Source organism: Lissotriton helveticus, chromosome 1_1 (assembly GCF_964261635.1).
Source record: "Lissotriton helveticus chromosome 1_1, aLisHel1.1, whole genome shotgun sequence".
NCBI classification, from domain to species: Eukaryota; Metazoa; Chordata; class Amphibia; order Caudata; family Salamandridae; genus Lissotriton; species Lissotriton helveticus.
The window spans coordinates 1,951,537,646-1,951,551,382 of NC_136057.1; the positions used below are offsets into that span (position 1 = coordinate 1,951,537,646).

The 13,737-nt window shown below is 52.2% G+C and overlaps 1 protein-coding gene across 1 annotated transcript in view; it reads left to right on the top strand.

Moving 5' to 3' along the window:
* Positions 1 to 13,737, top strand: part of KCNT2 (potassium sodium-activated channel subfamily T member 2) — a 1,660,679-nt gene that overhangs the window by 325,650 nt on the left and 1,321,292 nt on the right. The gene's annotated exons all lie outside the window — the stretch shown is intronic.

A 13,737-nucleotide genomic window follows, 5' to 3' on the forward strand; every position in this document is an offset into this window, starting at 1 on the left:
TCGAATGCATTAAATATAGCCCAACTTGTAATTTCGACATGTGCATAAAAAGGGGTTTACACATGGGTTAGAATTTTCCGACTCACTTGTAATCAGGCCCAATATTAGTTCAGCGGTATTCTGGCAACCTTATTCTGGTTCCATACCATTCCTACCCTTATGAGACACCCCTATTTAAAGAGAAACCCGCAAATATAAATGCTCCTAAAATGTTCTGTAATCGTATTTTCACCTTTCTTGTGCATACTCTCCTAAAAACCTTTCTTTTTTTTCTTTCTTTTTCTCCTTCTCAAACTCTTTCTTTTAGTTTTTGTAAAACTTTAAACTTATTAAAAAATGGAAAAGAAAAACTCTGGATAAAAAGTATATCGATGTCAGCCAGATCTTAAAACCTATCTTCAATTTAATGTAAAATACATTATAATGTTTTGTGTAACACTTTTTAGGACTAGGTACAATATTTCCTGTATTCTATAATATTTTGCTTTCAAATAGGGTTTACCTAATCATGTCCATGTTCAACTTCCTGGAGCACATACTTCACTTAAAAATTCCCATAAAATCTCCCGCAAACAAAAATAAGCCTGCATTCAACAGGAACATTACAAAGTTTATCACACACCATCCTGTTTTGGCTAGATATAGTGCAGTGTGATATTCGAGGCCCTTTTTCTAGATAACAGGCACTTTCTGAACAAAGTATCCAGCTCTCTGGGGGGCCTGGTTGACGCAGATGGCATAGGAAGCACAAAGCGGTGCTCTTGCCCATAGTTCCCCATTGCGGCCCCCGGGGGAAAGCAGGTCGGCAGACCAGTCTTTTCCCCGGGGTGTTCGCGTGAGGGCAGGACAAGGCAGGAAGTAGTTTAGGGGGCTTAGGTCAGGGGTGGGAGGGGTTAGGAGGTGATTTGAGGGGACAGGAAGGGGAAGGACTTCCTCTTCCTGTCCCCGGTGCCTCAGGGAAAGAAGCTAGTTTTCGGAGCTCTAGGCGGAGTGTGATTTAAGGGTAATTTGGTCGCGTTCTGGTGCCCCAGAGCGACTTGGTTAGGTGGTTTTACTGTGTCTAGCTAGACGGGATCTACATTTGGGTATTTTTCAGGGTTTTTTGTCCTCGGTGTCCCGGTACGTCGAACGCGGGTGCCGTATCTCACGCATCTCGCGGACGGGCCGAGGGTGCCGAATCCCACGCATCTCGCGGACGGCCTGGATTTGGGGTTGCAAACCTCACGCATCTCGCGGTAGGTAAAAAAGCACTTTTAGTGACATGGCAGCACCTGATGCAGAGGCAGTGAGGGTTGCACTACTGGTTCTTGGACGGGCAGGGAGGTCGGACCTCCTGCAACCCGGGGTCTTGGACAAGGCTTGGGTGGGGATGACCCGCACGCCCCGGTCGGCGTCCGCGGGGGTGGCTGCAGCTGTCGCAGCCTGCCTGGACGATCCCGCTGGGGCTCGGGCGGGCGCGCCTAAAAAGGCTAAGGGTAGAAGCAGCAGGAGGCACCCAAAAAAGGGGGGAGGCGGCTAAGCCTCCCGGCTAAGATCGAGGCCATTGAGGCTTTTTACGGTGGGGATGGTGGGGCGTCCGGGACTCCGCTGGCACTGGGTGCCGAGGGGTCGGGGAGTGTGGGGCCTCTGGTGGGGTACGATGAGAGCAGTGAGGGCAGTGGGGGGGAGGATCTGGGTGAGTGGGAGGCGGCGGCTGGTGAGGATTTTGCGCTCACCCTGTCGGGGGGGGGAGTCTGGGGGGGAGGAGGAGTTCACCATCCTGGAGCAGCCGGTTGACCTTTCGGGGGGCCGGAAAGGGGTTGTCAAGCAGCAGGGTTCCAAGGGCAAAGGCCCGTTGAAGGCGCAGCGGCAGCCTGGGGCAGGGGGTGCTGCGGCACCCTGCCTGGGGGGGGGGCCTGGGGGTGCCTGGGCGGCCGTCCATTTATGACAGGTGGGAGCACATGTCTGAGGAGGAGAGGGCCCGCGACCAGCGTCGCGTCATTTCCGAGTATGAGAGTGAGTGGCAGCGTTTGAGGGAGGCCAGGGGGGCGAAGGCGAGTGGGGCGCTCAAAGGCGATGGGGCCTTGGCGCCTGCGCGTGGCAGGGGGATGACTGGAGGTAGAGGTAGGGGGGCCCCTGGGTCACAAGGGCAGTGGGTCTGGGTGGAGAGTTCAGGGACTGCCTTGACGGATCAGAGACCTGTTGGCACCGGGGCCTCCCCGAGCGCACACGGCTCGGGGGGGGGACAAGCCAGCGGGGTCAGCTGGCAGAGGCCTGGGTGGGCCGGCGGGGCGCAAAACGGCCTCCAAACGCCGGGACGAAGACGCAGGGGGGTCCGCGGCGGCCTGCCCTCCAGCGAGGGAGCGGGCACCACCGATGCTGGAATGCGAGTTTCTGCCTGGTGTGAAAGGAAAGGGTGCCAAGAGAGTGGTGACGGAAGTGGTGCCGCTGGATGTTCAGGATGAGTGGTTGGACTATGAGGATGAGGAGGATGAGTTGGAGGAGGGTGAGTTGCGTGAGTCGGAGTGTGTTGACAGGGCTAAGGTGGCATCCGCCACGGTGGGTGTTTCCCATGAGGCACGAGATGGCGCCAGTCGGGCCACCAAGGGGACCAAGAAGCCGGCGGACGCACGGTGACGGGAGACGGACGCTCCTGCAACCTTGTCAGGTGAGGGCTCTTGGTGGGACGCTTGGACTGACGGGGGGAAAGGAGGGAGGAAGAAACCCTGCCGGTCGGTGGGGGTGGGGGATGGGTCTGTGAGGACGGGGGCCTATGTTGGGGAGGAGCCAGTGGCGGCTGCCGGGGGGAAGCAGGTCACGACGGCCAGTGCGCAAACCGACAAGGCGGAGGATTTGGGGGGCAAAGATGATGGTGTGGGGAAGCTCCCCAAGAGGTTGCCTTATATGGGTTTGGCCGTGCCCCTGGGATCGCATCTGTCGGAGAAAACGAGAGGGAAAATTTGGAGGCATGAGTATGTGGATGTGTTTAAACTGCTACATAGGGAGATCCAGGCGAAGGAAGGGTCTAAGGAGGAGGAATGGGAGCTGACCAGGCGGCCGAGGGTGCCGGTTACGATGGAGAATTGGACGTCGGCTTTCCTGATTTACGCGAGTATATATTGCGAAAAACATGGTTATCGGGCGATTGCTCTGTTCAAGTATATGGACGTGATTAGGAAGGCGCAGCTGCATTTCGGGGGTTTTGCTTGGCTGAGCTACGACGAGGAGTTTAGGGCCAGGATCAGTGTCAATCCGGACAAGCCATGGGGGGAGGTGGACCAGGAGCTTTGGATTCAATGGATGTCTTCGACGCAGGCGGCGGCTTCCACTCATACGGCTAGCGGTCTTCCGGTGACTTATCGGTCTTTTCAGTCGCGCCCCTCCCAGTCTGGGGCGGGTAGCCAAGGAAGTGCAGGTGGTTCAGGAAACCAGGCAGTGTGGTCCGGGGCTGCGGGACAACAGTACAAGCCGGTGGCTTCAGGAGCCTGTTGGGGTTTTAATAGAGGTTTCTGCAACCGCCCCTCCTGTAAGTTCAAGCATGAGTGTTCGAAGTGCGGGGGCGGCATGCAGTTACACAGTGCCTCACGTTGGCTTCGCCGTCAGAGCAGTGGAAGCTTGCCAAGGGTAGGGGTCAGCCTGGGCCGAAGGGCCCATACTCCGGTTAGGTTGGAGGCCATGTGTCCATGGCTCTCACTGTACCCTGATAAAGAAGCGGCGCTGCGTTTGTACTGGGGTTTCATGGAGGGTTTTCGGATTGGTTATCAGGGGCCGAGGGAGAGACGTTGGGCTGAGAACTTGCGGTCCGCCAAGGAGTTGCCGGAGGTAGTGGCGCGTAAATTGGAGAAGGAGGTTTCGGAGGGCAGGATTGCGGGTCCTTTTGCGGACTGGCCGATGTCGGATCTCATTGTTTCACCTCTGGGGGTGGTGCCCAAGAAAGAACCTGGGGAGTTTCGATTGATTCATCACTTGTCTTGGCCTGAGGGAGGTTCGGTGAATGATTTCATTGCTGAGGAGGACTCAAGAGTACTGTATGCGTCGGTGGATGATGCCATAGGCTTGGTGAGGTCCTGTGGGAAGGGGGCGGAGTTGGCCAAATGTGACATCAAGTCGGCCTTTCGCCTCCTCCCCATTCACCCCGCGGATTTTCCGTTGTTGGGCATGCAGTTTGGCGGGTCCATCTTCGTGGACATGGTTCTACCGATGGGTTGTGCGATTTCCTGCGCGCTTTTCGAGACTTTCAGCTCCTTTTTGCAGTGGGCCTTTGTGGACCGCAGTGGACACCGGCTGGTGTCTCACTATTTGGATGACTTTCTGTTTGTGGGCGCGGGTCACTCTGGCGCTTGCGGTGCGGCTTTGGGCCAGTTTCAGTTGTTGGCACAGGACTTTGGGGTGCCTTTGGCACCGGAGAAGACTGAAGGGCCTAGTTGCTGCCTGACTTTTCTCGGGATTGAGTTGGATTCGGAGGCTTGGCAGGCGCGGCTACCGGTACGGAAGGTGGGGGAGATGCAGGAAGCTTTGAGAAGTGCGATCGAGGTTCGGAAGCTGGAGTTGAGGTCCGTGCAGCGCCTGTTGGGGTTGGTGACATTTGCGTGCAGGGTGGTGAGGGCTGGAAGGACGTTTTGCAGGCGGCTCGGCATGGCCATGTCGGGGGCGGCCCTCCCGCATCACAGGATCAGGATCACGCTGGGGGTCCGGTCGGACTTGCGAGTGTGGCTGGTTTTTCTGGAGGACTTCAATGGTGTGTCCTTGGATTTTGCGCGTGACCGGATGGTGTGGCAGATTCAGCTCTACTCTGACGCGGCGGGTGCTGCTGGTTTCGGAATTTTCTGGGACGGCCGCTGGTGTGCTGAGCAGTGGCCGGCTCATTGGCTGCGCCAGGGCAGGAGCATTGCGTTTTTGGAGTTTTTCCCCTTGTTGGTTGCTTTGCTGGTGTGGGGCCCGGAGTTCAGGAACAGGTCGGTGTTGTTTCATGTTGACAATATGACTGTAGTGGACTTAGTGAATAACCAGAGGACGAGGGACCTGAGGGTGCTGCGCTTGCTGCGAAGTTTCATGCTGCTGTGTCTGCGTTACAATGTGCTGTTCCGCGCGCAACATGTGCCAGGCGTGAGTAACGAAATTGCGGATGCGTTATCTCGTTCGCAGTGGCAGCGATTCAGGGAGCTGGCGCCGGGAGCGGAGGCTTGCAAGACCAAGGTGCCGGAGGGTATCTGGGCCTGGGGGGAGTGAGAGTGGTTGGCTTGGTTGAAAGGTCAATAGCGCGGTCCACTAGGCGGGCGTACAGGTTGGCGTGGGCGGAGTTTGGGTCCTTGGTGGGGGGAGCGATGGGAGTGGGATGATTGTCCAAGGAAGAGTGTGAGCGTGAGGTGGTGCGCTTTGTGTTGGATTGCATGGATAAAGGGTTGTCGCAGACGACGATTGCTGGCAAGTTGGCGGGTGTCTCTTTCTACAGCATGGTATACTTGGGTTTTGATCCGGCTAGGGCGGATCTGCAGAGCCGAATGTTAAAAGGTTGGGGTCGGGTGAGGGCGGAGATGGGTGGGGGGGAACCGCCACGGGAGGCGGTCACGTTTGAGTTGTTGGTGCAGGTTTTGAGGGAGTTGCATTTCTGTTGTTATGACGGGGACGAGGTGGCGCTCTTCCGTTTATGCATGATTTGGATGTTTTTTGGTGCATTTCGGGTGTCTGAGTTGCTGGGGACACGTGGGGCGCCGGGCCGAGTGTTTGCAGACGTGCGTGTGGACGGGATTCGTTTGGGTATATGGTTGGGACGTTCCAAGACAGACCAGTTGGGTCGGGGCAAATGGGTGTGGTTGTCGGAGAGTGGGTGTGAGGGTGTGTGCCCGGTGCGTGAATGGCTGGCATTTTGTGGACGAGTGCAGAGCTTGGAGGGGGAGATTTTTGTACATGTGTCGCGTAAGCGCTTGACGTCCTCTCAGTTGTTGGCGGTTCTGCGGATGGCTTTGGGAAGTTGGGTAGGGACCCGGCGCGCTTTGGCACGCATTCGTTTCGGATCGGGGCGGCCACGGCTGCGGCGGGTTTGGGTTGGTCGTGGGAGGAGATCCGGAGGATTGGTCGGTGGAGGTCGCGTTGCTGCGAGCGCTATGTGCGTAAGTAGGGTGGGGCGTGCTGCTTGGCCGGCTGCACTGTTTTGGTTGTTGTTTCTTTTGTTCTGCTGAGGTACTAATCTCTTTCTCTTCGTAGGTTGTGTTCGTGGGCCGGGGGCCAAGACGGTCACCTGGATCGTTGGGCACTCTTTTGTGCACTGGGGGGAGAAGTATGCTGCCAGGCGGGTGTACGGCCGTAACCTGGGCCTGAGGAGCAGCCATCACGAGGTACAATGGTGGGGTAAGAGCGGAATGCGCTGGGGAGAATTGCTACCATGGCTCACAAAGAAAGTGTCGCAGCTGGGCTGCCCGGACATGCTCATCATCCACTTGGGAGAGAATGACTTAGTGAAACACTCGGGATTGTCACTTTTGCACTTGATGCAGAGGGATTTGGAAGCAATGAAACGCAATCTGGCTGGCGCCTGTATTGTGTGGACTGAGTTTGTTCCGCGGAGAATTTTGAGGGGTGCACTTAAGTCTGCGGCAGTCGAACGGGCACGCAGGAAACTGAACAGGGCTATGAGACTCTTTTGTGCAGATAAGGGGATCAATGTGCTGGCTCATGTCGGGCTTCAGCTGGAGCAGCCACTTCTTTTCCGGGACGACGGCGTGCACCTTTCTCACATGGGGAATGCCTTTTACCTAATGGAGTTGCGCGACCTGATTAGCCATCTGTGGAATGAATCTATCTGGTGTCCGAGACTATGAGTTCGAAAGGTGCACGCTTGGTGGGGCAGGTAACCGCCCTCCGGGGTTCCCTGGGTGGCGGGAACTGGGAGGGGTGGGGAGTCCATGACGGGCAGAATCACCCTTTCAGGGAGGGGGTTACAGGTGCACGATGGGGGGAGTGGTAGACGGGAGTGCGATGGATGGAGATGACAGAGGAGTTGGAAAGTGAAAAGGGGAAAGTGAATGAGATGCAAAGAGGTCATGGTGTGAAGGGGGAGTGGCTGGTGAAGCACGTGAGTGGATGATGGGTGAATGGCAGGATGTTGGGGGGATTGTTAAAAGTTAATGTGTTATGTTTATTGCTGATGTCATGCCTGTCCTAATAAATGGCCTTTTACGCTAACTGATGCGTGGAGTGGTTATTGCGCGATGCGGCCCCCGGGGGAAAGCAGGTCGGCAGACCAGTCTTTTCACCGGGGTGTTCGCGCGAGGGCAGGACAAGGCAGGAAGTAGTTTAGGGGGCTTAGGTCAGGGGTGGGAGGGGTTAGGAGGTGATTTGAGGGGACAGGAAGGGGAAGGACTTCCTCTTCCTGTCCCCGGTGCCTCAGGGAAAGAAGCTAGTTTTACCACCCACCCGCCCTACATTTGAAAGGGGTTGGTGGGCGTTGGTTGTAATTGCCACAGTTGGGCGACGTGCCAGTTTAGGACAGGATGGCTAGACAGGGTGTTGACGGGAACTGGGAGGGGTGGGGAGTCCATGACGGGCAGAATCACCCTTTCAGGGAGGGGGTTACAGGTGCACGATGGGGGGAGTGGTAGACGGGAGTGCGATGGATGGAGATGACAGAGGAGTTGGAAAGTGAAAAGGGGAAAGTGAATGAGATGCAAAGAGGTCATGGTGTGAAGGGGGAGTGGCTGGTGAAGCACGTGAGTGGATGATGGGTGAATGGCAGGATGTTGGGGGGATTGTTAAAAGTTAATGTGTTATGTTTATTGCTGATGTCATGCCTGTCCTAATAAATGGCCTTTTACGCTAACTGATGCGTGGAGTGGTTATTGCGCGACCAACACCTTCCTGATTGTGCTAGCTGGCCCATGGGTGGCTAAATGAAGGAGGGGCATCCGCAGCTTTTGCTGAAGTGGTGACCCTCTGAATAGCCTCAGACTGGGGGCAAATTGGCAAGGTATCTAGTTGTACAACGCAGCTAGGGAATCCAACATGGCTGCCGCCGCTGACTGACAGTAAAATAGATGCACGGCCTTGAGGCGATATTAGACTTACCTCGGAGCCTGCAGCTTTATCGCGTACTATAACCTGGTTGGCTGCCTGTCAAGCTGGGATCACTGGCAGAACAGTCCTGCTTTATCTGAGGTGCTGGCTGATGGGCTGCCATCTGCTGCAGGGGACCCACGATGCGGCGTACTCAGCGGAATCAAGGTCAGGGTCACCGAGCATTGAGATCCACGGAACTTGAGACTGTGGTCTGCTAGGGGAGGGCTCCTGCGCTGCCCGGGGTGCAGTTGATTGTCATCTCCAACACAGATAATGCTGGACTGAGGGCCGGGCGGCACTGCATGGGGGAGCTGGTCCCCCGCCCCTAGCAGTTGTTCTTCTCGGCCATGTGATGGCCGAACTGCGACCCTCATGGCACTGCGGAGCAAAGTGGCAGGCCCCAGCCATTATGGGTACTATAATAAGCGGGAAAGGGCTGCGTCACACGACAGGACAAGATGCCAACTTGCTGCACAGCAAGCACCTTTTTGGGACTGCCCTACCCAGCTCCCGCCTCTCTTTCCCACCACACTCCCCCACTCAGTATTCGATAGTGCCCTGCAGGCGAGTGCCCAAAGCAACTACTGCACCACTGGAGGGCAGGGTGAAGAGGGTGCCGGGGGATTGAGATCTATGACATGGATATGTGGTGACTGACTGGAGGAATGGCTCTCTGAACTCCTCATAGAAATAGGTAGGATAAAGGTTGCTGAGATTGGCAAAAGAAGGAGACCAGGAGGTTTGAGGGTCACATAAAATCAAGAAGATATATTCATGGGGACTACCCACCCTGATAGCCCTCTTATTGATCTGCAGATCGACAATTGAATATGGTGGTATATGGGGCCAGACCAACTAAAGAAGCTGTTTACAGTGTCTCTGCCCCAAGGCTGATCTGCAGGAAGGCATTGTTGAGGCCGTCATTTCCTCCACCTCCCATCTTTCACATACCAATGACCCACACTATTGAAGGGGCATGGTGAACTCTGGTGGACAATAGCTTTGCCGCAAGGTACTAGAACATCCCCCTGCAGAACTTGTGTACTGTGAACAAAAGGCAGCAGCTATTCGTCTGACACAGGGATGTGAGAGGGGCAGCATAGCTAAGTGAGGGGACCTGAGCCACCTGATAATTGCCTAAGTTGGGTGAGGAAAACCTAGGGGTTTGTCTGAACTCTCGACAGCCTACGGCGATCCCCCTCTCACCTCAACCAGCATTGATACTTGCACCTGGCTGGAGTGAGAAACAATGGTGCTGGCTGCATCCCCACCATTGTCACATGGAGTAGTGACATCTAGCCGCACCACTACGCAACAACCACACAGCCAGTGCTTATTGCCTTCCTCCCTCCTCCACCAAGATGGGGGAAACTGCTAGGAGAAGAGACCAGGAATCGGACACCACTCCAATGGAAGTCTCCCTGAATACTAAGATGGAAGGAGACAGAACAGGAGTATTGGGACCACCTGAAGGCCCTACCCTACAAGACATCATGCAGGCAATGACAGACTCTCGTGAGGTGCTTGAGGCTAAAATAGATATGCTGGTGACAGATATGGGAATATTGCAGGACGACCATCGATGCTTGGCAGAGCGAATCACTACAGCAAGAGAGGGATATCACAGAGTTGCCACAGACATTGAAGACAACAACTGAGGGGATCCCTACATTGGAGACCAAGGTCAAGACACTGGAACTGAAAGCAGAAAATGCAAAATATAATTTGTGGAGGAACATCAGCATAATAGGATTGACCGAGAAAATTGAAAGGTCCAACACAGTGGAACATTTAGAGGGATGGCTCAGAGAGTACGTGGCAGAGGAAAGACTTTCCTAATTTTTTGCCTTAGAAAGGGAATAACAGGTTGCCGACCCAAACCTCCGCTTCTGGTAGCCTCACCTAGACCAGTAGTGGCCCAATTACTGTACTATAAAAACATAGGCCACATCCTTAACCTGGTCAGGCCCAAAGGAGACATTACTGTGGAGAACCTTGCAGTTGGAATATTCCCAGACTTTTTTCAGGGATGTGCAAAGACAGAGGTCGTCCTTCCTTGATGCAAAGAAACAGGGGATAGCATATGCAATGATTATCCCAGCAAAAGTGAGGGTGGCTACAGAGGGAGGGGTGCAGCTCTTCCAGTCCCCACCAGAAGTCTGGAACTGGTTGTATGAGCATTAGATTAAACTGCAGGACCAAACGCCACGGCACAGTGGCCCCCAGGTTTGGCAAAGGTGTGCCGAAAGAGGCAGAGGCAATGGAGGAGGTGCCGAGTGGCAGCAGATCAGGACTTCCATTTATTGAATTTGATACAGAGTTGAAAGACTCAGATTCTGACCATGGCTCTACAGTTTCTGTGAATTGAAATACTGGCCTACCCGTAGTAACTCCTGGGACTTCTGATTAAATCATCTGAGATGCTCCACAGAGGGCACCCTACAACTGATATGGGATTAAGGGAGAATGGCGTAACGCGGAAGAAGTGCAGACTGATCGCTGGAGAGTACATAATCTGCTTTGCTTGTTTGGATGGGTAAACTCAGTTGTGGAGCATGGAACAGCAGTATTCCCCCAAATAGAGTTGTATGTGGGAATTCCTGCAAATGATTACAACATGTTTGCAAGTTTGGAGGGCGAGTCATTGCCTACTCTTCCTGGGGTGTGGGAGTGGGGTGAATGTTACATGCAGGTTGCATGTGGGAGTTTGAATTGTGACGCATGGATTGCAGTCCTGAAGATTTGGTCATTGAGGTCCCTGGGAACCGATTAAAGTGTACCCCATGGAGGGGTGAGATTTTGAAACTCAGTATTGTGGGTCAATGGCTACCTCCCTAAAATATACGTTCCTCTCCTGGAACATTAGAGGAATGCATACACACATTGAGGAAACAATATAAAGTCTTCTCCTACCTAAACAGGAGAGGTATCCATATACCGCTCCTACAGGAGACACATATGACAGCCAAAGAGGGAGCAGCATTCCAAAGACCGTGGAGAGGTCAAGCCTATTTCACCACTTACTCTGCTTATGCCCGAGGCACACTGATTTGGGTTCATGGAAGGGTACTCTTCCAACACACAGGTAGCTTGATAGACCCAGAGGGCAGATATGGAGTAGTGACAGGCTGCTTAGAGTGTCGAGACATTGAGATCATTAATATATATGCCCCGAATGTGGATTAGGGGCATTATTTGCTACTCTTTCAGGGTCAGGGTTTCTTCTTCATACAACGGTAATGGGGGTGACTTTAATTGTGTGGCAAACCCCATCTTTGATCACTCACATCGCCCACTGCGAGATGCGCTAATAATTATGACTGCCCGGGGCTTTACTGATTGGCCAGCTAGATGGGGTCTGATTTGCACCTGGCATTGGTTGCTCCCAAAGGACAAACAAAATACTCCTTTTTCTGCAACTTGCATGAATTGCACAAATGACTAGATACATTTCTTTGCACCCCAGATGCTCATGCATTAGTACATGACGTAGAACATCTCTTCCATACCATATCAGACCACAATCCCAGTGCTACTGCATCTAAAATGGGAATGTGTGAAACCGCGCATTCCCATGTGGAAACTGAAACCTGAGTCAATAGGAGACCTCACCACCAAGAAATAATAAGGGACAATATCAGACAATACTTTAGGGATAATAGCAGCATGGCCTCCTCCCGGCAGGTGGAGTGGGAAGCTTTTAATGTTGTACTCCGGGGCAAGTGCATAGCCGACTCTGTGGGAGTTAGAGGCACACTATTGCAGTAGGTTCAGATAGCTGAGCTAGCACTGAGGGACGTTGAGAGACTGGATGGCCTGCTCTTTAACCAAGGTTGTTGGAGTGTAAAGAGGAGATGCGACCCAGGTTAAACTCCAAAGGTGTTTTGACTACAGAACTATATAGTGAAGCCTTATGAGGAACATGACCGCACAGGATCCCTTTTGGTATGGCTGGCTAACCCCTCAGAGCGGTGCTCAATGATGGTCAAAATAGAAGCAGATAGGGCAACCAGACTATACAGACAGGAAGAGATTAACCAACATTTTCTCTGGGCCTGCGCCAAATTGTAAGTGAAAATCCATAGAACATGATAATGATCTGCTTCATGCCTACTTGTCGCCATTACCTCTTCGTACCCTTGAACGGAAAGATGCTGAAGATCTATGCAATGACATAACAATACAAGCAATCTGAGCAGCAATAAAAGGGCTAGCAAAGGGTAAGACACTGGTATCTGACGGATTCCTGGTTTAATTCTATGACAAATATAAAGAAGAACTAGCCCCAAAGCTTTTGTAACTCTGTAAAGCCACCAGAGAAAGAAACTGGAAACATGCCTGCTTCCACAAAAGAGGCATTGGTAGTCTTGCTACTGAAGCCGTGCAGACCAACAAATGATTGTAGGGCCTATAGACTGCTCTCAATGTTAAATAGTGACTATAAGATCTTAAGTAAAATGCGGGCTACCAGACTCCTCCCTCTTATGTGCAACCTAGTGCACTCGGACCAAGATGGTTTTATCCCTGGCCAAAACACAGCGCTTAATATAAACGAGTATTGGCTTTCCTGGAAGCCATCATCTATGACCATAGTAAGGCTGGGGTATTTGCTGTTGACATAGAAAAAGCATTTGACAGCTTGGAATGGGGCTATGTATTTGAGCAGCTGGAGCGCATGCAGCTGGGACATGGGTTTTCAACATGGGTCAAATTACTCTACAAGGACCCCATGGCTAGAATATGATGTCCAAAATTTGTGAAGGTCCTTAGTTTCGGATAGATATAAAATTATCTCTTTTCGTGCCGGCCATTGAGTCCGTACCAGCATTTGTCTGAGGGGCAAGGTTTGTTCCTTTGTTCGACCCCTTCCTTGTTCCAGTACTTTTATGACTGAACTCTTGACTCATACGGAGCCTTTATGGTGAAATGTATTTTTCTATTGGGTATAAATTTATTAGCCTATACTCATGAATGAGATCTTAAACAAAATTCTCTGTTGGATGCTCTATCAATTGTTGTGTTTGTCCTGATGATGACAATACTAATCCTATTTGGTCGAAATCCAATTGACGCCTAGCTTTGGCACTTAATCAAGAGGATGCATTAATTGCCTCTCCTGGTTTTGTATTTTGTCCAATCCGATTTTTTGTGAATTTATCTGCCTCTGCCATTGTTTTTCTGTGTACACTGATAATTGCGGTTTCTGATCTTGTTTTTTGTGTAACTGTGTGAGCACCGTTATTTTAAGATTGTATTGTATTCCTATATTATGGACTTAGTAAAAAATTGTATACCCTTTTAATGGGTATCAATATTCTTTTTTTCAATTTTTTGTGAAATATTTTTTTTACTGTATTTCCTTCTTGCATTACTTTCTAAATGTGTTATTTATGCATAACTATTTACTTAAACCTCTTTAAGTATTATGGTTTTTAATTTGCCCCAGGTACAGATAATAGGGCTGCCCCTGTTTGATGCAACCCTTAAAGTCCACACAAGCCATATCATATCTGAGAGCTACGTAATTGGCAGGGGAACAAGACAGAGTTGCCCCCTGTCCCCATTGGTATTTACGTTTGCAATGGTACCGTTGGCCTGCCATGCCATATCTGGTAATTGGTATAAGAAATGCAAATGGGCAACTGTTCTCACTGCATATCTCTCTATGCGGACAATCTGCTCCTCTTTCTGAAAGACACATCAAGA